The 24,122-nt window shown below is 49.9% G+C and overlaps 1 pseudogene; it reads left to right on the top strand.

The window, feature by feature from the left end:
* Window positions 1-24,122, top strand: part of LOC131570213 (uncharacterized) — a 1,483,036-nt pseudogene that overhangs the window by 1,434,989 nt on the left and 23,925 nt on the right.

Raw genomic sequence — 24,122 nt, 5'->3', positions numbered from 1 at the left:
GCAAGGAGACCGCGGGCAGCCGCTCCCGCAGCGCCCTCACGCCAGCGGCAACACGCGCCGGACACGGCACAACGAACCCGCCCGAGCCCCCTGCCGCCCCCGAGGCCCGCAGCCAGCCCCGAGCCCCCGCACAACCCAGCGCGGCTCCCACCTACGCTGCGGACGCCTCTGAGCTCCGCCGCCGCCTCACCGCGCTCCGGCCGCTGCCGCCGCTCACGGGACCGCACACACGCTCCCACAATGGCGCCGCTGCCCAGCCACGGCCGCCCTCAGCCCGCCAGCGAGACCCTGCTCCGCCCCGCTCCCACCAATCAGCGCGCCACAACCACGACTGACGGCACCATCGCCCAATCCCAGCCAGGGGCGGGCTCTGCACACGGCACAGCCCCGCCCCGCGCTCTCAGGGCCCCCCGGGCTGTGTGAGGGCAGAGCCGGAGCTGAGGAACAGCCCTGGAACGGGCCCGGGCCCGGGCCCGAGGGGATTGAGCTGAAAACACAAACAAACTTCTCCGCATCTCACGCCACGGCTTTCCCGGCACTGTCGCTTCGGTGGCTCCGGCTCAGCGGGAAGCCCTGGAGCCTGACTTCTCCTACCCCTAATTAGGAGCATCAGGGCATCGCTTTGATTTCCCCCAAAAAGAGAAAACCGCCCCAAACCCCTGTGGATGAGTGGGGGAGGGGAGAGATTTTTGACAGAGAACTCCAAAATCTCAGAGCAGGATAATGAGAAGTAAGTGAAGACCCTTAAATGCAGCTTTCCCCCACGCCTCCCTCCTTCCAGCTGCACCTGTTCAACCCGGCAGTGCCGCAGACAGAGAATGGGGCCGGGCTCAGTTCATGCCCCGGGGCTTCTCCGTCTGCTCAGGGACAGGAGTCGTTCCCCTGCTGCACCCTGGGCTCTCTCCCACCGGAGACTTCTCCAGGAACTTCTCCGGCTCCCTCCAAGTGCTGCAGCGAGGGTCACTGTGCCCCGGGGTCAGTCCTGCCAGGACAGGCTGCTCCAGCGGGGCCCTCTGGCCGCGGGGTCACAGCCTCCTCTCAGGCATCGCCGTGCTCAGCGTGGCTGCTGCGGGGGCTGCAGGGGGATCTCTGCATCCCCATGGATCTGCAGGGGGATCTCTGCATCCCCATGGATCTGTGGGGGGATCTCCGCAGCCCCATGGATCTGCAGGGGGATCTCTGCATCCGGCACCGCCGTTTTGGGAGGCACCAGGAATAGGCTGAGCTCTGCTTGAAGCTCTTCTCACATTCCCCTCACCCTTCCTAGCACAGGGAGGCTTTTACCTCCTCACAGCTCCCCGGGCTGGTTTTGCAGCCTGTTGCCTCCTCAAGGCGTGGCGACCTGGTTCTTATTCTGGCAAGGTGGCGCAAAGCCCAGGGTCACTCGGTCCATATGCTCCTGACACCAATGTTGTGGACAGCAAATGGCATTGATTGCTGGGTTACACGGGTTTTTATGGCTTGGGCAGTCAGTGTCATTTCCTTCTGCTCACGTCCGGCTGGGTGCGCCCAGGCACGGAGCAAAGGTCTGACCGCCGGGTGGGGGGTGTCCTGACTGACCGTACAGCCCGAATTCTTCAGCACGCTTGTCCCTGACTCTCCACAGCAGCCCCTCCTCGTGTGGGATCTCTGGGGCTTTTCCTCCCCATTGCATTCCTGAGCCGTGGAGCCGTTCCAAATGGCCTCTTCCATGAGATTCTGTGGCAGGGATTTTTTTCTCCCTGGTCTCTGTCTGCAGCACAGTGCCTGGTGGAGGAAGGAAAAGGAGAGGAAGAAACAGGGAGAAGGGAAAAGGAAAAGGCAGGAAGAGAGGAAGGAACAAGAGGGAACAAGGGAGGAAGGAGATGGGAAAGGAACATGGATGGATATAGGACAGAATGAGGAGAGGAAGGAGGGCGGACAAGGAAAAGATGGGATTTGCCTCTGTGAAAAATGCCAATCACTTGTTTTTAAAATTTTTAAAGTTTAATAGTAATAAAATGGTTATAAAAATAGTAACACAATTAGAGTAATAACAATTTGGACAAATTGAATTTAGACAATATGAGACAATAAAAAGAAAGAGTTACGGATGTCCGGGTACCTTTTGTGGCCAGCAGGAGCCCGAAAAAAAACCGCGTTAACAAAGGATTAGCCCTTAAGAACAATAGCCTGTTGCATATTCATACACTTCATACATGATGCATAAATCCCATTCAAATACCGGATTCTGTCTGGTCAGTGTCAACTTCTTCCTTCTAATCCTAACAGCGCCTCCAAGGCGGGAAGAAGTTCGTTTCTTCTGATAAGAACGCAAAAAATTCCCTTTCTCTGAAAGATGTAGGTGTCCTGTGGCTGCTATCTCACTGCAAGCCCTTTCTGTTAAACAAAGCATCTTACATAGCATAGTTTCTATTTTTATAACCTAAAACTATATTTAACACATTACTTAAGAAAATTAATACAGCATTATTTTCTAACACAACACTTATAATATTCATTTTAATATTTGTGAAAAACCAATCATAAAATACATGCATTTTTCACAATCCCCACTCTTATTCTTTGTAAATAATTTGGCTTGAGCAATATCTTTTTCTACTTGTATCTTCTGGACTATGCTGGTGAAATAAAATAGGGGATTACACAAGTAAGAAATATAAAAACCGTCGTAACACAAAATGAAAGATCTTAATTTCTTCTAATACATTACCCCACCAGCTAGATTTTAACATTGTTTTCTAATTTTTGGACTGGTACCTGGGTTATTATATGCATATATATTTTTCTTTTTGATTTCTTTTGCTTTTGCTAGAATGACTTTTCTGTGGTCATCAATTTTCAATGATCTGATATATTGAACTTTCCACAAACACCCCCTTCTTTGGCTAATAAATAGTCTAAAGCCAACCTATTCTAATACCCTACAGTTTTTGTTTGGCTTAGCTAGCTTAATATTAACTCTAATGCCTGGGTAGCCTTATTTGCTATCATTTCTGTAACTGCTTGGAGTCTTGTAATACGACTCAACAGATAATTTGGAGTCAATACAGAGTTAGATGGCTGTCCTGGTTTTACCTTTTCGTTTATTATTTGTTTTTTTACCAAATCTTGAACCATATCTTCAAGATTAAATTTAAAACAAATCCATCTCTCTCCTTTTGGACATTCAGTTCTAAATCTATTGCCACTTTTTCTTAAGTTTCTTGTAATCTAATAATTTACTCTATTTTGCCTACAGGTTTTTAATTTGGATGGGTTATAACAGTGGCTGTTGACATGGGTGTGTGTAATAAAAGAGGAACTTTGGTTTCTTTCCATGTGATGCTTTCTGCAGCATTTGTGGCACAATCTTGCTGATATCCCGAAAGGGAAAAGACAACAAATGAGTGCTGGAAACAGGAATAACAGAGGTCCAGTATGGCTTATACTCCCACCTCCCATGCCTGTGAGGTTGCAACCCACAGCAGGTTTATTTGATCTTCTCGGTGGCAAAATGCAGAGGCCAATCTGGTCTTGCCCTCTATTTTCTTGTCACCTTCTCTTAACTAATTTCTAGGCAAATTGTTTTTGACACTCTTTAACTGTGGTCTCTTACTGTTCCTCAGGTATCTCTCATTCAACAGGCACTAATAATTCCCATCCACAAAACCAAGTTATTACTTTAACACTCTTTTTGCAACAAGAGCATAAATTTTGTGAATTACAATACTAATTACTCTCACAATTTAAGCATTTACTTATAACCCAGATAGCATGTCCAGTATTGGAATGAATCAAATAAAGTTTACTAATGGAAATGGCAATTCCCCTTCTCCCCTGTTCAATTCTCAGGCTAAGGTCAGAATACAAAAGCAGTCTTGATCTTTCTATCCAAAGTTTTCCTCCCCCAAGGAGATGTTTTATTCAGGCAGTGCTCGAAACCAGTGATATAAGCGTTATCTTATTTCTTAATTCAGTGTTATTCTTTGTACATTTCTTGGATCATTTGGGTTTTCCTAAACTATTGCCACTCAGTCCCCATTGGAAAGTCACTTCGGTATCACCCAGTTTAAATGTGATAGTCCATTCCTCAGGTTTCTTCATGAGTCTGTTGATTCTGCTGGCATGAATTCACCCTCTGCAACAATGATTCTGATTGTTGCTTCAGTAGTACCTGGAAAGGACTTCTTAATAGCATAGTAAAAAAAGAAAGATAATACTGCATTAACTTTTACTATTCGCTTTTTTTCCAAACTTTCTAGGTTAAGCTAAAAGCTTTCTCCACAGCAGCCTCTTCTTCTATGCAGCTGCGCAAATAGCTGCAGAGGCAAATTCTTGTTTCTGTGAGTTACAGTTAGTTAAATAAGAAAAGCTAGACCAATTTTAACACGAGATGTATCACATCTATTGCTTTTTACTTTTTGGGCAGCATTTAATTGTTTTAGCCTTACAAACCCATTCTTCAGGAAAAAAACCTTCTCTTTAACAGCAAACAAAACACACACAAAAAAACCCCAAAAAACCTTCTTACTTAAGAAAAACAAACTGCTTTGTGGGGTTTGGAGAGTCAGCAATCTGCTTTGATTTTATCTTTTAGTGCTAGCCCCTCTCCCCCCCTCTTCACAGCCTTACTGTCAGTGCTGTTCTTTGCCCTTCCCCTGCTGCTGCCCCTTGGCTGCAGGGCCGGAGCAGGGGAGAACAGCCCCGGGCATGGGGACCCTGGGGGCTGCCTTGGGTCCCCATGCTCTCTCTCTCTCTCTCTTCTCTCTCTTTCTCTTTCCTTGTCTCTCTCTTCTTCTCTCTCTCTCTTTCCTTCTCTCTCGGCTCACTTACTGGGCCGACGCTGCCATCCTGGACTCGGCACCCCGACAGTCTTGGGAGCCTCCCGGCAGTTCCACCACGGAGCCAGCCCGCTCCTGGCCGCAAACCTGTGTCCTCTGCTGCCAGCACCGCCGCGGGTCACCTCCATGGATTGGTCCCTGCCGCAGCCCCCGAGACCCCGCCGATCATAGGGAGCGCTCAGACACCTCCCAACCTTGACAACCCCAAACTTGGCATCCCCAGGTGCTCCTGACATTCTTTTTCTTTCTCTAGGCAACTTATCCTCTTTTCTCTTCAAGCAGGGCTTGTTCTTCTAAGGCCTTTCTGGACCTCAGTGTGGCATTGAATAACCTCCTAACAAGCATGTGTTAAGATACTTCTCTGCCTTTCATGCAAAAAACCTTCATTCACACTTCTGCTCTCTTCTAGCACCAAGATGTCATCATTCACATTCTAACATCTCAGAGTTTCTCAACTGCCTCTCTACTTCAACTTCTCTCTTTGTTCTCTCCCAATTGTAACCTTTATGGGGTCGATATCTAATCTTCCCCTATTTTTTTCTCCAGCCCAAACTTCTTTGTTGATATTTTTTTTTCTTCATCGCCTTGGCCTAATTTCAAAACTCTAGCTGTCATTTTCCCATTTTCTGATATAACTCTTACTCTTAATTGCACTTGTAAGACTCTTCCCAATAAATTGCTACCTGCCCCTGTTATGAACAAAAATTCAGTTGATTTTTTTCTGTGAGAAAAAGGTTACTGTCGCAGACATTTCTCCACAGAAATCCTTTCTTTCAGATTTCTGCGTCTTCAGGAGGCCAGAGGCCCCCGAAGAGAAGGTAAACAATTATTATCAGTTGCTGGGGAATGCAACAGGAACACCTTGATTGGCTCATTTTCTATGTTTATAATTAAAGGCCAATCACCGGTGCAAGCCAGGGGACTGAGTCCTTGGCCACAGCTTTGTTGTGGATTCTTTTCTATCTCTTCTTAGCTTAGCAAGCAGCTCTGCAAAACCTCTCTCTATATTCTTTTTAGTATAACTATAATGTATTATATCATATATTAATAAATTCAGCCTTCTGATTCAAGAAACAAGATTCACCGTCTCTCTATCACCAGCCAGCGGCCCACTCAGGACGCTGTAATAGGTTACCACTACTGCTGGGCTGCTGCCTGTGTTATGGTAATTATGGGTCGTTGTTGTTAATAGTTGTTTTTGTATCGGTAAAAGCCCTGGCTGGGGCGAGTTAATGGCTCTTCTCTCAGACAGTGAAGGGTGCGGTACCTCCTAACAGGTAAGAGAAAAGACTTTGGAGGGGAGGGATATGCAAAATAACTCTAAGGACCAGCATGCTGTGTGGGACCCCTACTCCAAACGTGCAGGAAGAACCCCAAAAACAACGAAGGGATCATTACGCCCTAAAGGCTCCCACGAGGACCTGATCCCCAGCTCTGCCCCAAGTGGACAGAGCTGTGCATATCCTCCTCTTCTGAGTTGCCCTGGGAGAGACGACGGGAGACTGCAGCCCTGCCGAGCTGCCCAATCCTGAGCTGATCACTTATAATAAAGGCATTAAAAAGGAGAAGAAGTCTCTTGGCCCCGTTTATTTCACCCCTGGGACCAATAACACATCTCCCATCTAAATTTTAGTTTCTTCCTTCAATTACCACATCTTTAATGACTGGAAATGTAAAACTTTCTGTTTTTACCCCTGTTACTTTCACTATATGTTAGCTTACACTATAACTTTTTGGAACATTTAACAGGCAGGTTCTCTCTGCCCCTGTGTCTATTACAAATTCCAATTCTTCTTCTTCGGGACCCACTTTTTTAAGTTATCACAGGCTCCAGATGGTATTTGTCCCCCCAAAAAAATTAGAGCCTATTGTTATGAACAAAAATTCGGTTAATATTTTTTTTGTGAGAAAAAGTTACAAAGAGGCAGCCAGATCACTGGCCCTGCCCAAGTTCTGAGCGTTTTGTTATTGTAATCACGGGTCGTTGTCGTTAATGGTTGTTTTTGTATTAGTAAAAGCCCTGGCTGGGGCGAGTTAATGGCCCTTCTCCTGGGTGGGGACCTTCCCAAGGCTAAGTTGTACCTTTCCCAGAATAGTGAAGACACCTGAGAGGGTGGGGGGGGTTATGCAAAGTGACTCCCAAGACCAGAATGCTTTGTGGGACCCCCGACTCCAAACCCACGGAGAAACCCCCAAAACAACGAGCCACCTAAGAGTTGAGAGACTGGAGTGATGTCTGGATGTGAGGAGCAGAGCGCTAGGCCTGCAGAGATGCGGGAAACCTTCATCGTTCCTCGCCCTGTCTTCGAGATCCCCCGGGCCAGGTCTGGGAGGGAGCAAGACCCGGAACGAAGCACCATCTGACGGGGACATCACGCCCTAAAGGCTCCCACGAGCACCGGATTCCCCCAGCCCTGCCCCTGGTGGACAGAGCTGTGCATATCCTCCTCCTCTGAGTCGCCCTGGGAGATGACGGGACGCTGCAGACCCGCCGAGCCGCCCAATCCTGAGCTGATCACTTTTAATAAAGGCATTAAAAAGGAGAAGAAGTCTCCTGGCCCTGTTTATTTCAGCTGGGGGCTCTCGTCTGGAATAGCCACACCGCAAGAGGACTCAGGACTGGCCATCTTGGATCTTCAGAGGACAGCTGGCTACCAGGACAAAGAGGGATCAGCTCAGGACAGCGACGCAGAGGAGCACCGGAGCACTGGACTGGTGAGAAATCCCGTGGTGGGAGTGGGAGACGAACTGCAAAATCAGGCAGTTGTTTTTCCTGACTGAGGGAGTCAGGCACGACCCGGATTCTTGGACGAGGCTTCGTGTGTTCAAGTCCCGATAGACATAAGACCTGATGTTGGGAAGTTGGGCAATCAAGAGATTGGGCAGTTGTTTCAGTATAAAGTCCTGAGCATCAGGCAGAAATTTGAAGTTCAGTGGAGGAGGCTGTAGCTCCTCAAACAAAGTTTTTTGAAATTCCCGGTCAGTAGAGGCACCTTCGGGATTTTTTATTGAGACCTGAAAAATGGGAGGTTGTAATAGTAAAAAGACCGGCAAGAGACTGAGAGATATACCTCCCAGTAGTCCCTTAGGAGAACTGTTAGTAAAATGGGATTCTATAGAGGCCACGGAGGGATTAGATAAAGTGAAAATGATCCATTATTGTATGGAAGCGTGGTCAGAATTAGAGTTGCAAGGAGGATGGCCTTGGTGTGGGACAAAGGATAAGTGGATGTGCCAACAATTAAATAATTATCTGACAGCTCAAAGAGATACTGATCCTGAGCAATTATTGTATGTGGCTTGCTGGTTAAAGAGCACTGTTGGGGATGAAGTGGTGCGAATTTGCAAGGTACAGAGGAAGAAAGAGGGGAATGAAGGAGGGGATGATAGAACTAGTAAAAGATGGGACCCCCTGGATTATTTGCCTCCTTCTGCCCCTCCACCTTATAATCCTCTTCTTCAAGCACCTCAAATGCCAGGTCCGGTTCCTCCCCCGGCTGCCATCTCATTACCACCTGCTCAAATTCCTCCTTCTACCTCTTCAGCTTCAGCTATGATAAACCCAGTATCTCCTCCAGTTCCTTCTGCACCACCACAAGTGCCTACTCCACTTGCTGCATTCTCCACCCCTTCTCCAGCTCCGCTTAATATCCACTCAGGCTCTTCTCCCCCTCCTATTGCTGTCCCTTTACCTCCTTCTACCTGGGACACAAATGCCTCCTCGCCCGATAAACAGCTATCAGCAAATACACCTGCTGATGGGCAGAGAGTTCAGGGTAACCCAGAGAACCCTCAAAGTAGTTTGGCATCTGAAGATGGGCCTTACTGTAGCACCAGATCCAAGACCTCCAAGGCAGAGAGACTCTTTCCCCTCAGAGAGGTTCCTATGGGAGGAGTAGCGGGAGGTGTTGGCTTTGTGAATGTTCCCCTAACTGCTTCTGAGGTGAGAGGACTCAAGAAAGAGTTGGGGCATTTAGTTGAGGACCCAGTGGGCATAGCCAAGCAAGTGGATCAATTTCTAGGTCCAAATATCTACACTTGGGGGGAGATGAATTCCATCCTGAGTATATTATTTTCCCCAGAAGAGGTCCAGATGATAAGGGCAGCTGGCATAAAAATAGGGGAGAAAGATAACAGTCCAGGACCCCAGATGCCAACAGGTGAACAGAAATTGCCACTAACGGTTCCCAGCTGGAACCCTAACCAGGAAGAGGGGAGGAAGGCCATGAGGGAATATAGGTCTTTGATAATACGGGGGATCAAAGAGTCAGTTCCCAAAGGAACTAACACCCAATTGGCATTTGAGGGTACACAAGAGAAGGATGAAGCTCCTGCTGCCTGGCTTAACTGCCTAAAGCAGAACTTCCAGTTGTACTCTAGAATAGACTCAGACACCCGAGAAGGTCAAATGCTGCTAAAAGTCCAATTTGTTACCAAATCTTGGCCTGATATAAGGAGAAAACTGGAAAAGATGGAAGATTGGCAAGAGAAGGACATAAATGAGTTATTAAGAGAGGCATTGAAGGTGTATTTAAGGAGGGAGGAAGATAAAACAAAGGCCAAGGCTAAGATCATGGTTGCTGTAGCTAGAGAAAGTGCAGGGTGGGCGGGTCCACCACCAGGAGGAGGCAAGGATAAGTCAGTACTGTCAGGTACAAGAGGGATGGAGAGACCTCAAGGCCCTTTGAGAGAGCGACATTGCTCTTACTGTGGAAAGGCAGGACATGTCAGGAGGTTTTGTAGAAAGCTGAGTCTCGATGCGGCATTAGCCAGGGAACAAGATAATTTAGGGAAGATCCTTAAAGGTGACGATTAGAGGGTCAGGGGCTTTACACTATAGGGGACCCGATGTAACATCTAGAAGAGCCCTTGGTAAACTTTGAAGTGGGACCCTTAAATGAAGAATTAGAATTTTTGAGTAGATACAGGAGCAGATAAGTCCTGTCTCAACAAAGTACTAAGAAGCATAGTATAGTATAGTATAGTATAGTATAGTATAGTATAGTTATAGTATAGTATAGTGAAAAACATCTGAAGTTAGACAAAAACAGCTAGGTAGAAAGGATATCCAATAGCACCAAAACTGGCCAGTAATACTTAACTTGTAATAAGTGATGTGAAAGTAAAAGGTACCTTATTGTTGTCTTGTTGTGTGCGTGAGAGTGAGTCACAAATCAGCCTAAACTTCCCGGGCAGGTGGGAAGGGGGCAGTGGAAGTGTGTGTATGTGTGACCTGCAAACCAGGCTTGTGTCCCCCGGGCGGGTAGGGGCTGTGGCCAAAGAGTGTGTGTGACCTGCAAACGAGACTAGTGCTCCTCAGGTGTGTGAGGGAGCCGTAGCTGCGAGAGCGTGAGTGACACGCAGACAGCCTCACAGGTGAATGTGCACCAGAGGCAACCAGAGCCAGGGCCCTTCCAAGAGGCCCAGGGATACTGAGACCTGTGGGCCAACCCCAAGGTGAGGGGAGCCACAGTGATTTTCTAGCAATAATGATCCAGTTTGGGTCTTGAGGGTGTGAAGGAATGTGTGAGAATGAATATAGACAAATTAGAATAGAGGTAATATAGATTGTGCATTATAAGTTTTACCACATCTCCTTAGAGGGAAGTGTATTGTGTAGAAGAATGGTGTAAGAAAAAAAAAATTAAGTGTAAGGGGTTGAAAGAAGTATTTAAGCTGTAAGTGAAAGTAAGAAACAGAAGCAAGATATAAATAGATAAGATCTTGAAAAATAGAACAGAAAAACCAGTGAATTAAATACACAGAAAAATAGGGGAATAAAAATACTTTGGGAGTTAAGTTAGCTGAGAAATACAACTCCTTGCAAAATACAGAGTATGTAGAAGTTGATGAGAGAAACATGCAAGCTATGGAAAAAGAGAAATTAACCAATAACATTAAACAGAGAAACTGAGTTTTGATAAAATCATTAAATTGCAGACCACTAATGCCTGTGTTTGAAAGCCCGTTTCAGGTACTCTTCATTACTAACTCGACTGTGCAGACCAAAAGGAAAAGGTTGGACTCACATCACTCTCACCCCCTGGCATTGGACCAGGATTCAACACCAGTTTTTTTTCCCTCTGGCATTCTGGCATTGGACCGGACTGCACCCCATTCTCCCTCTGGCATTGGACTGGACTCCACCCCTTTGTCCTTCTGGCATTGGGCCAGAGTCCCAGTTTTTCCCTCTGGCATTGGACCAGAGTCCACATCACTCTCACCCCCCGGCGCTGGACAAGATTCATCTGCTTCACAAGTTAATTCACCTGAGTATACTGTGATTTAAAGCTGACTCTCAGAAGGAAGAGTCAAAAAGACTGAACTGTGTGGAAAAAAAAAATTGGTATCAGAGTTCTAATATTGCTTAAAATGTTTTAAGACTGTTCTGTGTAAACTATATTGGTAAAAAGTTTAAGACTGTAAATAAGTAATTCTGGTTAAGTTCCCCAATTTATTTCTAAAGACTCCAGGTTAATCCTCTACAGAACACTCCCCTGGGGGAAGCCAAAATTGGTAGGGAACAGAGCAAGAGAGGTTTAACCAGAGAAATGGGTAGAAGGGACTCTAAAGAGCTTGGAAGCTTTTCCTCAGTAAAATTCCCCAAGAGGCAAGGCCGGGTGGGCAGGCTGTGTGAGATGACCCATACTGGACTCTTGGGAAGGGTAGTACTGATGGCTCTGATGGCTCTGGTGGTGCTCAGGGGAGCCCAGCTGAGCCGTGCAGTGAATGCTACCAACCCCTCTATGAGGAGGAAGTGAGCTCCTTGGAGAGTCTACATCAGTTCTAACCCTGATTGTGTTAACCTCTCCCAATTGGTCCTTTATCAGAAAAATAAGAGAGTGTATTGGAGAGCATACAATACTGCCACTTTTAGGCAGCCACTTCTAGGAGAGCGCCCTATAGGGGAAGCCTGGTTGTGCTTTGAATGGGATGCTGCTGAAACAAGCTCAGCAGATCTAGTAAAAAGCAAAGAAATGGTGAAAATGGTAAGAAAATTTGTTTGTTACAAGTATCTATATGAGTATACTGGAAAAGAGAAAAACTCCTTTTGGAACACATTTCAGGGGAGCCTTAAACCCGTAGATTTGATCTTGTCTGGCAGCTGCGCTGCTAGAGTGATAAAACCAATTTTCTTATTACCCAAAGAAATTGGATCAAGTTTAGGAGTTCCTATATATAATGATTTGGGAGAAATTAGGGTTTCTCCCAAATCCAGAACAGGCAAAGTTGAATAGAAATAGAGAAAATCCAAAATTGTAAAAGCCAAATTCGGATTCCAATATCTATGTTAAACAAAGTTATTCAGCTCCAGGCAGTATTAAAAATAAAGAATTCAATTATTAGGAACATTTCAAACGAAATAAAAAGGTTAGCATGTGTAAATAATGAGGAACAAACTCCTACACTTGATCCCAGTGGGTGGGAGAACCTAAAGATATTCAAAAAGGATGTATGGCAAAATACTTTTTCTCACTGTGTGTGTACTTGGAGGATTGCTCTTTTTACTATGCTTATTTATCTGTTTTAGTAGAATAGTACTTGCCGTGCAGACCAACCTGAAAAAACCAAGGACAGTAACAAGGTTAAGTAACCATGATTACCAAAGTGCACAAGAGATTTATAGCAGATTCAAAACAAAAAAATTGTGAGTTGATGCAAGCTTAGAATTTAAGCTCGATCAAAGAAAGAGGGGGGACTGTTATGAACAAAAAATCGGTTAATATTTTTTTCTGGGAGAAAAAGTTACCACTACTGCTGGGCTGCTGCCTTTGTTATTGTAATCACGGGTCGTTGTCGTTAATGGTTGTTTTTGTATTAGTAAAAGCCCTGGCTGGGGCGAGGTAATGGCCCTTCTCCTGGGTGGGGACCTTGCCCGAGGCTAAGTTTTACCTTTCTCAGAATAGGGAAGACACCTGAGAAGGTGGGGGGGATTATGCAAAGTGACTCCCAAGACCAGAATGCTTTGTGGGACCCCCATCTCCAAACTCATGGAGAAACCCCCAAAACAACGAGCCACCTAAGAGCTGAGAGACTGGAGTGATGTCTGGACGTGAGGAGCCGAGTGCTGGGCCTGCAGAGACGCGGAACACCTTCGGAGCCTCTCGCCCTGACCATGAGAGTTGACCCCGGCGGTGAGACCAAGCTGACGGAGTGGGAAGGGCACCATGTAACGGAATCAGCAGGCCCTAAAGGCTCCCAAGAGGATCTGATCCCCAGCTCTGCCCCTGGTGGACAGAGCTGTGCATATCCTCCTCCTCTGAGTCGCCTTGGGAGAGACGACGGACGCTGCAGACCATCGAGCTGCCCAATCCTGAGCTGATCGCTATTAATAAAGGCATTTAAAAGGAGAAGAAGTCTCCTGGCCCTTGTTTATTTCAATGTATGTGGGATACTTTTTAAAGAAAGGAATGAGGTACTTGCACCAGATAGCAGCCACAGGACACCTAAATCTTTCAGAGAAAGAGAATTTACTGCTCTCTTATCAGAAGAAACGAACTTCTTCCCGTCTTGCTCAGCCATGAAGACGCCGCTGAGGATTAGGAGGAGGAAGTTGACACTGACCAGACAGAATCCTTTGTTTGAATGGAATTTATGCATCATGTATGAGGTGTATGAATATGCAACAGGCTATTGCTTTTAAGGGTTAATCCTCTGTAAATGGGTGTCCTTTTTCGGGCTTATTTCGCTCAGAAAAGGTACCCGGTCCTCCGGTCCTCCGTACCTTTCTTCTTATTGTCTCGTATTGCCCTAATCTCAATTGTTCAAATTTTTATTACTCTAATTATATTACTATTTTTACAGCAATTTTATTACTATTAAACTTTAAATTATTTTTTTAAAGTGATGGGCCTTTTTCACAATGGAGGCATGGAAGGAAAAGTGGATTTAAGGGTCTTCACTTAGTTCTGATTATTCTGGTCTGCGATTTGGGAGTTTTCTGTCAGAAATTGCTCCCTTCCCCCACTCATCCACAGAGCTTTGGGCAGTTTTCCTTTTCTTGCGGTAAATTAAAGCGGTGCACTAATGCGCCTAATTAGGGGTAGGAAAACTGAGAGCTTTCCTCAGAGCCGGAGCCACCGGAGCCGCAGTGCCGGGAAAGCCGTGGCGGGAGGTGCGGAGAAGTTTGTTTGTGTTTTCAGCTCAATCCCCTCGGGCCCGGGCCCGTTCCAGGGCTGCTCCTCAGCTCCGGCTCTGCCCTCACGCAGCCCGGGGGGCCCTGAGAGCGCGGGGCGGGGCTGTGCCGTGTGCAGAGCCCGCCCCTGGCTGGGATTGGGCGATGGTGCCGTCAGTTGCGGTTGTGGCGCGCTGATTGGTGGGAGCGGGGTGGAGAGGGGTGGAGCAGGGCCCCGGTGGCGGGCTGAGGGCGGCCGTGGCTGGGCAGCGGCGCCATTGTGGGAGCGTGTGTGCGGTGCCGTGAGCGGCGGCAGCGGCCGGACCGCGGTGAGGCGGCTGCGGAGCTCGGAGGCGGCCGCAGCGCAGGTGGGAGCCGCGCTGGGTTGTGCGGGGGCTCGGGGCTGGCTGCGGGCCTCGGGGGCGGCAGGGGGCTCGGGCGGGTTCGTTGTGCCGTGTCCGGCCCGTGTTGCCGCTGGCGTGAGGGCGCTGCGGGAGCGGCTGCCCGCGGGAGCGGCTGCCCGCGGTCTCCTTGCGGCCGCTGCCTCGGCAGGAGCCGCTGGCGGAGCAGCGCTGGCTCGGCCCGGTTGCTGTGGCTGGGACAGAGGGGGCTGCCCCGTGCCCGGGGCTGTGCGGGGAAATTGCCGTGGCCGGAGGTTTCTGTGCGCAGAGGAGACAGAGGAGTCCTGTAAAAGTGACTTTATTGCTGAGCAGAGGGAGAGGCCGAGGGGCATTTGCCGTGCTCTCTCTGCCATTGTTGTAGTTCACAGCCTCCTTTTTATCCTCAGTTTCCTGGCCTCATCTCCCTCTCCCTTTGCCCCCTGGCTGAGATACTCGGAAGGTTCAGACCTCCCGATCCGGCAATTGCATGTCCTCGTTAATGTGCACCCCCACTTTTGTATAACGGCCGATATTCACGGCTCTGTTAAATCCTTGTTCTTCTGGAAGTTCAGGAATTTAGCCGGTCTTCCTGTGAGCGGCAGTCCATGTTCATTAGTAACATTTATTGAAGCTGGTGATTTCGTCCCTTACTTCCTTATCTACAAGTCCCTGGCCCCTCACTCAGCTGCTGAATGAGCTGCACTCTCAAGGTGTGGAGCATGGTAAAAAGATGAGAGTTGCTGTAGCACATCAGAGGAGAAACAGCATTCGTTTAACCCATGGTCTGCCAGGGAGCCACAAAACCGTGTCCCATTCCCATCCTTTTCACGTTTGCACCAATACATGAGCTGCTTTCTTTTTTCCGTTGTTGTTTTGTTTTTCACCACGTTTCCTTTGTCATCTGTTTGCCAACAGCAGTTTGAGACATTTAATTTTCCACAAACCCTTATTTTTCTGCTAAAAGATGATCTAATCTCATCCCATGGTTAAGTGTTGTGTTCCTCATTTCAGTGGGTTTGTCAGCAGGAGGGTCAGGAGCTGGAGCTGTTTGGTTGGTTATTGCGAGGGCAGCTTGTAATCTAATGATGCCATTGAAATGAGAAATGGGTTCTGTGGCTCCTGATATGAATTGGTTCGGGTTCCCAGGGGCTGGTCCATGGTGTTGTAGGATTTGTTCTGCTGGCCGTTCATCTTTTCCCTGGTTTTGGCCGCTCTGTCCAGCCAGGGCTGCATCAATTGACTGCCTTTCTCTAATTAAATCATCAAATCCTTGGATTCCCAACTGATTTCCCTGAATTTTTGGTAGTAAAAATCCCCAGTGCTCTAATATACCCTACATAACACAGACAGTGACAGCACATGTTGGAGTGGGCAGAGGGATGATTCCCTCCATTTGTTTATAGTGAAGTTTTCCCAACATTCTCCATGTGCTGTTTCCCTTTGCAGCTTCACCCGTTTGTGTTGCAGGGTCAGATATCCTCCCCCTGGGCTCTGCCTTGAGCTGTGCAAATTCCATCAGTGCCAGCAGGCAGAGCTTGGGGTGAGGGGCAGAGGGAATCAGCCCAATTCCTGCCCCGGGCAAGAGACCCAGGTGCATTGTCCACACTTTGCCCAGCAGTGTTCATTTGCATTTCTAAAGCTCCTCTGGAGGCTGCCTGGAATGAAGCTTCTCTTCCTGCTGCTGGGCAATGTTGATGTTTTGTTGCTGGTCGTTATCTCTGTGGGTGTCTTTTGTGCTGTTCCCAGTCTGTTCAGGTGTTAAACTCATCTCCATTGAGTGGTGTAACACCCCTTAAATAAAAGCTTTAAAATTCCTTTCCCCAAGGCAAAGACAAACCAAGCCTGAGCAGAGAAAGAAGATTTAAAAGAACCAAACTCGGTACATTTTGCAGCAGTGCAATGGCAGGCAGCCCAGAGTGTGGGTGTCAGTGAGCCCCAGAGTGGAATTGTGCCCTGGTGTTCCCCAGCAGCTGTGGCGGTGCAGGCCCAGCCAGCGCTGAAGCTGCAGCAGTGGCAGCAAGGCTTGGCCCCAGTGGCTGGAGATGGCAGAGGAGGGTGGCCAGGATTGCAGAGGATTCCAGGCGAGGATCTGTGGGCAGGCGCAGGGGCTTGGCCCGCTGTGGAGCCCTGGCTGCTGCTGCGTTGCCTTCAGGGCAGGCTCAGGGGCGGCCTCCCATCCTCCTGCTGCGGGCAGGAAGTGCAAATCTCCGGGGCTTCAGAGCCCTTGAGGCCAGGCTGAGGGGTCCCCCGGGGTGAGCTGTGCTGGCGGCTGTTTCTGGCCTCAGGGACACTTGGCATGGGCCCCTTGGCCACCAGTGGTGCTGCTTTGCACTCCTTGGGCAGGAGCCGATGTCCTGGCTGGGTGTTGGCAGCAGCAAAGTGCCAGGGCAGGCTCTGTGCCAGCCCAGCTTCCTGTGGGAGAATATCCCTTGATATCTGCTCCAGTGGTTGCTGAAGCAGTGAGAATTGCTTTTGCCCCCCTGTTAGGTGCCATGGTGTCAGCAGAAGATATTGAAGCCTTCCTGCTCAGGGCATTTCAGTGCCAGGCTCTCACAAGCACCCACAGCTGCGCGGGTTGAGCTGAGCATGGGGCAGTGACCTGCGCTGTGTCTGATTCCCCTTCCTTAATAACAGCCTGTCTTGTAGCTCTTTTCCCTTCTGCTGCCCTTGCAGAGCCATCCACAAACACATTTTCTCCTTCAGGCCAGGGAATGTCCCATCATCCACCTCTCCCAGCCTGGGTCTGGAGCTCTGTCCCTTGAGTGCAGTCCTGGGTTCCTTGCCAGCCCCTCTCCAGGCTGTTCAAACAGGAGGCTGGGTTAAACCCTTGCCCTGTCCTCAGTTCTAAATCCTCCTCTGCCACTGAACAAGTTTCATACTGTAATAACCGAGCCCTGCTCATCCATGTAGAGGCATTTTGGTTGTCGGAGCTTTAACTTGATGCCAGACTTGAACTGTAGGAGATCCTATATAGGGTTAAATATTTTAGCACAAGAATTCCTTTGGCAAGACCCTGTTTAATATCCAACTGTAATTCAAATTCTTTTTCCCTGTCTGTAAGGCTCAGGCCAGCCGCCTCAGTTAATCTTCATTTTACCACTTGAAAATTCTGTGTTTCCTCCTCCTGTCCATCCATCCAGTTTGTTGACTGGCAGGATGGTAGTGTTGTAGAGAGACATCCTTGGCTCCAAAAGCCCTGCCTTTAAGAGGGACTCAATCTCAGGCTGTGACCCCTTCCTTCCCTCTCTTGGAAAAGGGTATTCCTTGTCCTGGTTGCTTTACAGTAATTTGTAGAGGCTCCATATCTAATTTTCCCTCTTTCCCTGGGGCTGCCCACACTTTGAGGTTCACATCAGAATGGGCCTTGTCTCATTTTGGCGCAAAATTAGAACAGAACTAGCGTCTATATCCCTTTTACAGTATTAAAATCCAGCTCTGAAATTCCTTCCTAGTTAATTACAATCACAGGAGGAAGAAAAAGCAATTCATTTATTTCTGACCTATCCCCCACAACTTCTAATAGTGGTTGAACAAACCATACCTGCTCATCTTTCCCACTCATTCCCTTAAAAATTAAAACATTCCTTTGCTATTTCCCCCCTTCAGTCTAAGATTTAGAGTGGATTGAGAGGCCCCTGTGTCCATCAGGAAATGCCTCCTCTCAGTGCACACCCACCTGAATGTTCTCAAGGGTTCCAGTGTGGAGGGTCTCTGTGATGAGAGCTGTGACAGCCCTGCCAATCCATGTCCATCAAGGGGTGGACTTGCTGGTCCTGAGGGTGCTGCTGTCTGTGCTTGCAGTGTCCTTGTGCCCTGCAGCTGGAGCCCTGGTTCCTTGCCAGGGGCTGTTTGGGTGGGCTGTCCCCTGCCGAGGAGGGCAATGCCTCTGCCAGGTGCTTGTGGCCGAGCCCGTGCCCTGGGTGCTGGGGCCCCCTTGGGCCCTGGAGTTGATCCCTCAGGGGCTGTAGGAGCTGTGCCCTGGCCTTTGCCTTCAGCTTGGCCTTTTGCTGCTCCCTTCTTGCACTCACCTGCTGTGCCTTTGTGCCCAAGTCCTGCAGGGCCTTCTTGTGCCCCTCCTGTGGCCCCCCTCAGTGCCCGTGGGTGCTTGTCTTGCTTTACAAAGAGGTGTCTGCTCGGGAAGGCAGAAAAAGCCTCTCTTGGAATGGAGAATGCAAACCCTCTCCCTCTTCATTTTTAGACGAGTGAAATCATGGGGCTCTCAGGCAATGATATGGGAATAGGAATACTAGTTTTTTACTAGTGTGTATAATAAAGCAAACAAAGACCAACAGCTGCGGCACTGACAGCAAACAGAGCCCGGACCCAGTCCCGGCCTTTGGGCTGCGGCGCTTTGCCCTTGGGTGCAGTTCCGGGCACGGCCGGCAGGGGCGCTGGTGGCTCCTGCGGGGTGGGGCAGCGCATCCCTCCCATGGGAACCTCTCTGAACGGAAACAGAGCAATCCCTTCAGCTAACTCTTTCACTTTTTTACCTTCTATACCCTTTCTCCTGTGTTTTGAGAAAGAATTTGGAGAGCCCTGCCTTTTAACTGAGCTCCTAGTGTTTCGATAAGGTGCTTCCCCTAGAGAGACAGAGTTTCCTTGAATAGCCGGAGCTGTGGTTACCAAGGGGACGCAACTCAGAGCAGGACAGGGTCAGGGGAGGATATCCCGCCGAGGCTCGGTGGGAGTGTGGGCAAGGTCTGCTGCTGGAATCGCCAGAGGGGGATCTTCCCGTGGAGCCCGAGCCTGGAGCGTGGGTAGCCCCCACATGGCTGATGGCGGCTGATCCGGCAGCTGCCGGCAGAGCAAAGGCAGGTGGGAGAGCCCGGCAGCAGCAGCGGTGGCCAACGGAGGTGGCACGGGCAGGGCAGCTGGGGATGGGATGGCTGGGACCCCCGCTGGGTGCGGTGGGCGCGGTGACCTCGGAGCAGGCGGCAGGACAGAGCAACCCCCATCTTCCCCAGCATGGGCGGCAGAGCGGCCGCGGGCCAGGCAGTGGGAGCAGGGCACACAAATTGAGCGACAGCGCCGGGGCAGGTGGAGCTGCCCTGGGCAGTGAGGCCGCACCTGGGATGGAAACCGGGGCAGGCGGAGCTGAGGCGGGCAGCGAGCCGGGACCCGGGACAGGCGCCTGGGCCGCGAACGGAGGGGGCAAGACCTGCAGAGGATCCCACTCTCTTTCTGATGTTTCCTCTTGTTCCCTTCCCTTTCATTTCCCTTTTTTTTTCTTGTTTTCTCTCGGGGCATTCTGATACTTCAAAGATTTTTATTCTCCTGAAATCTCCTGTCTAACCCATGGCATATTCTATTTCTTGTAGATTAAATGGGGTTTCTTTACAAATAAACAGAGAACCTAACAAATCCAAACTTCTGCATAGATACTTTGAAATGGCCAACCAGCTAAGTCACGACCTCCTAATGTTGTTTTTCTCATCGCCTTTTTATTTATCCTTTGGCAAATGAGGCATCTTTCAGTTACTTGCTTTGCAACTTCAAAAATCGTAGTGCACCCATAGTTCCTTAAAAAATAATCGCACAAAGCTTGAGTACCCCAGTGGGTTTTCTGATGCATGCCTTCTAATATTTTCTTTGAAGCACATTTATTAAGTAATTGTCTTCCATCAAGAAGTTTCCATTTCCCTGATTTATCTTTTTCACTTCCTGTCATGTTTAAATCTTTTTTCTCGGCTTCCCTAAACTTTGGAATTTCCAATTTTAACTCGTTTGGAGTTAATATTAACATAACTCTTTCATCTCCATTTTCTCCTGCATCCTTAGCTTTTTGCTCTGCCCCCAGTTTGCCCAGTTTTCCTCTCCTTTGGCTCAGGCCAGGTTCCCCCCGCCCGCAGTGGCTGGAGCAGCCGAGAGCCCCGCGCTGCCCATCCCGACCTGTCCCGGCTCCATCCCCGCTCCTGCGGCGGTCTGCGAGGGCTGCGGGAACGGGGCATCGAGGGTGTGGCTGCTGCTGGGGGAGGAGGAGGAGGTAGGGAAGGGCAGGGATGAAGGGGGAGGAGGAGGTGGGGTTAGAGGGGAGGAGCAGGGGGAGGGATGGAAGAGGAGCAATGAAGGCGGAGAGTGAGCAGTGATGGAAGGAGGGGAAGGAGGGGGGGTTAGCAAGGAGGAGGAGGAGATGGGATGGAAGGGGAGAGATGGAAGAGGAGAAGGAGGTGGGGGTAAGACAGAGGGGGAGGAGGAGGGAGGAAGGAAGAGGAGGAGCGGGAAGAAGCTGAGGGGCAAAGGCAGATCGAGGCTGAGCTGAGGTAGGGAACCACGCAGTCGATCCCTGCCTGAATTCACAGCCCCCACCTGTGGGATCATCGTCCCCCCAATCACGCCGGTGAGCAGAGAGGGGGAGCTCGCCTGGATATCCCTGCGGGTCCCTGGGTTGGGGTTTTTGGGGGGATGTTTGGAGAATGAAGAAGTCCAAGGCTGAGCGGAAAAGGCCCCTTGGGGGGACATCGGGGTGTGGCGGTGGCGGCTGCCAGCAGAGGCAACCTGGAGGAGCAGAGCCCTGTGTCCCCCAGGAGCCCAAAGTGGGGAGCCCAGAGAGGGGGGAGCGCCGCCATTGGCGGGAGCCTCAAGAGCCTGGAGAGGGGCAGGGGGGACTCCTTGGAGCCACTGCAGCCCAGAGCAGAGAATGAGGGGAGAAGGGAGCCTGGGAGCCCAAACAGCCCCGGCATCCCGAAATGGGGAGAGCGAAGCAGGGGGAGCTTTTGGCATTGCTGGGACTGCCAGCAGCCTGGGCAGGGCGGGCACCGGGCACAAGGGGTCCCCCAATCCAAGCGTGACCCCCAAGCAGCTGGGACAGGGGGGAACCTCATCAACACCAGAGAAGAAGGGCCAGGGACGGGGAACTCCTGGGAGGCTTTTTCAGGGCTGAATCTTGGTGTTTGGGAGGTTTCTCTGGAGCCCAGAGTGTCAGTGACTTGTAGAGATGGACTTGGGCAGAGGCACCTTCAAACTCAATGTGCTCATCCCTTGTTTTCCCCAAACCAGGATTTCCCATTGCCAGCTCCTGGGAGGCTGCGAGGAAGAGGAAGATGCCCAGGACAATGAGGCAGGTGAGGAGGAAGTCAGTGTGTCTGGAATGCTTAAAATCAGATGGTTTTGAGAAAGCTGCAAAAGACAAACCTCAGAGACAGTAGAACTGATTTGAGCTTTGTAGCAGGCAATAGATTGATCAGCAGAAAAATTATATAAGAAGTAGAAAGTAAAGAGAAATAGAGCAATGGTCTGCGCATTAACACTTACCTAGAATAACTCCCTAACCTGCGGAAAAGTATATCTAGCAAGATATTAGGAAGTTCCAAGCTTCATACTGGAGCTCTGTGCATTGTTTTTTAAGGCTTACAAGCAGGTATTGTAATTTAAATAAGCAAGCATTGTTTTAACCCTCAATGTGCTTATAGTGCTTGGATAGAACTACAGTCAATATGCTTTTGGTTTGTGTGATTGGTCAAAAACCTTTTAAAGTAAGTTTTAACATGAAGTCCTTTGTCTGCTACCTGTGAAGTGAGCTACTGCCATCTTCCCATTGTCATAACCAAATAATGAGACAGATGGTTGGAAAATCACACAGCTCAGGATGCATTCCCAGCAGTCCAGTCCTGTTGGTGGTTTGTGCACAGCCCCGAGCTGGTGATGAGTGCCCCTTTCCCCTCTGTGCTGCTCCATCTCCCAGCCCAGCACGGCCCCGGCTGCAGCTCAGCCCTGGGGGGATCTCCTTGCCCTTGCCTGTGGCACGGAGGCAAATCCCATCCTGTCCTTGTCCTTCCTCCCCCAGAGCAGGAGCTGAGCATGGAGAGCAGGGAGGACAAATGCCCGCGGCAGAACCTGGTGGAAGAGGCCGTTTTGAGCGGCTCCACGGCGCAGGAAGCCAATGGGGAGGAAAAGCCCCGGAGATGCCGCACGAGGAGGGGCTGCAAACGCAGACAGCGGGGATCTGAGGGTGAAAGAGCCAGCCTGGGCCGGGAAGGCAACCAGAGATGGAGCCAGAGCTCGGAGCTGGTGCTCCATGAGCAGCTCCATGATGGGGAGAAGCCCCACACGTGCGTGGAGTGTGGGAAGAGCTTCAGCGTGAGCTCCAGCCTGATCAAGCACCCGAGGACCCACACTAGGGAGAGGCCCTACGAGTGTCCCCAGTATGGGAAGAGCTTCTCCAGCAGCTCTCACTTGACCAAACACCAACAGAGGCACCGGAAAGGGAAGCCCTGCGAGTGCCCCGAGTGCGGGCAGAACTTTGTGTGCTGCTCCAGCTCCATCCCCCACTGGAGGAGGCACTTTGGGCACAGCCCTGGTCACTCACATTCCCTGTGATCCATGTTGGGAACACACCTGGCTGCTTCTACTTTTTGTTTGGCCTTAATTTTCCTCTACGTCACCTTCATCCTTTAAAAGCACCTAAAAATGCGTTAAATGAAGGAAATTGATTGAATATATCTGAAGTTCCATAATTTCTCAGTTGTTTTAGAGGGAATTTAGGATTTGGGGATGTTTTCTGTGTGGCGTGCTGCTGTTGCTAAGAGGCAGGAATTTGATCTCACCCTTCTTGTGTTGCTAAGAACTCCTCCCCTGACTCAAACCCCAGCTCCACCATTTGGATACCCTATAAAAACTCCACGGCCCTTCCTGTGCCCTGTCTTTGGGTGGTAAGAAATGGATTCCCAAAGGATCAGCCCTATTCGTACTGGATTCCAAAGGATCCCCGTTATTTTTCACTGAATTCCTTGAGGATCAAGGTTTTCCCACTGGATTCTAAGAGGATCAGCTCTTTTCCACTGGATTCCCAGGGGATCAGCCCTTTTCCCACTGGATTCCAAGGAGTACTTGAAATCATTTGGGGGATTTTGAGTTTAATTTGGTTTTTTTTGTTTGGTTTTTTGGGGTTATTTGGGGCATTTTCTGCTATTGTTTAGGGTTTTTTGGAGGTTCTTTGGGGTTTATTTCGAGTGTTTTGGGGTTATTTAGGTTATTTGGGGTCATGTGGGGTCAAAAAATCCGTCAATGTTTCTCCTGCAAAACACGGGAATTTTTCCTTAAAAATCTGAGAGTTTTTCCCCAAAAAACCAGGAATGTCCCTTAAAAATCCATGACTCTTCCCAGTCAATAGTGACGTGCCCCGCCCCAAACCATCCAATCACCGCCCTTCATCTCCAAAATTAACGGTGCATCCTGCCGCAAACCAACCAATCACCGCGGGTCTCCTCTCAGCAAGTCCTGCCGTCTTTGCTTTTATCCAACCAATCACCGGGCGCCTCCCCTCGGAAATGCCCGCCTGCCCCGCCCCATCCTGTCAATCACCACACTCTCTATGAAACCAGCCAATCACCGGGCGTCTCCCCTCAGCAACTCCCGCCCTCCCTGCGTGTACCAGCCAATCAGAGCTGAGCCCAAAGCAGCGCCCCCTGACCCCGGGGCCGGGCATGGAGCGGGCGCCCCCTCCCCCCCCGCCTCGTCCCCGGGACCCCCTCAGGGACCCCCAGGAGCCACCCGGGGCTCAGGCGGGTCCTGCGGGAGGCGCTGGAGAGAGCGGTGGGAGAGGGCGGGGGGCTCCGGGAGCTGCTGAGGAGGCGCAGGGACAGGTGAGGGGTCCTGGAGGGGTCATGAGGGGAATTTGGGGAGGGGTCTTGAGGAGGTTTGGGGGGGATTTGGGGAGGGTCTGGGGGAAACTTGAGTGGGTTTTAGCGGGGGGGTGCTGGGGGTCTTTGGAGGGGAATTTGGGGAGGGGTCCTCGGGTTGTCACGATCCGTCCTCACGGACAGGTTCTGTGATGGTACGTGGATTTGATCTCAGGGTGCAAAAAGAACCGACACAGTACAGGGGGGT

Source organism: Ammospiza caudacuta, chromosome 33 (genome assembly GCF_027887145.1).
Source record: "Ammospiza caudacuta isolate bAmmCau1 chromosome 33, bAmmCau1.pri, whole genome shotgun sequence".
NCBI classification, from domain to species: domain Eukaryota; kingdom Metazoa; phylum Chordata; class Aves; order Passeriformes; family Passerellidae; genus Ammospiza; species Ammospiza caudacuta.
This window is presented reverse-complemented; position numbering and strand designations above follow the sequence as displayed.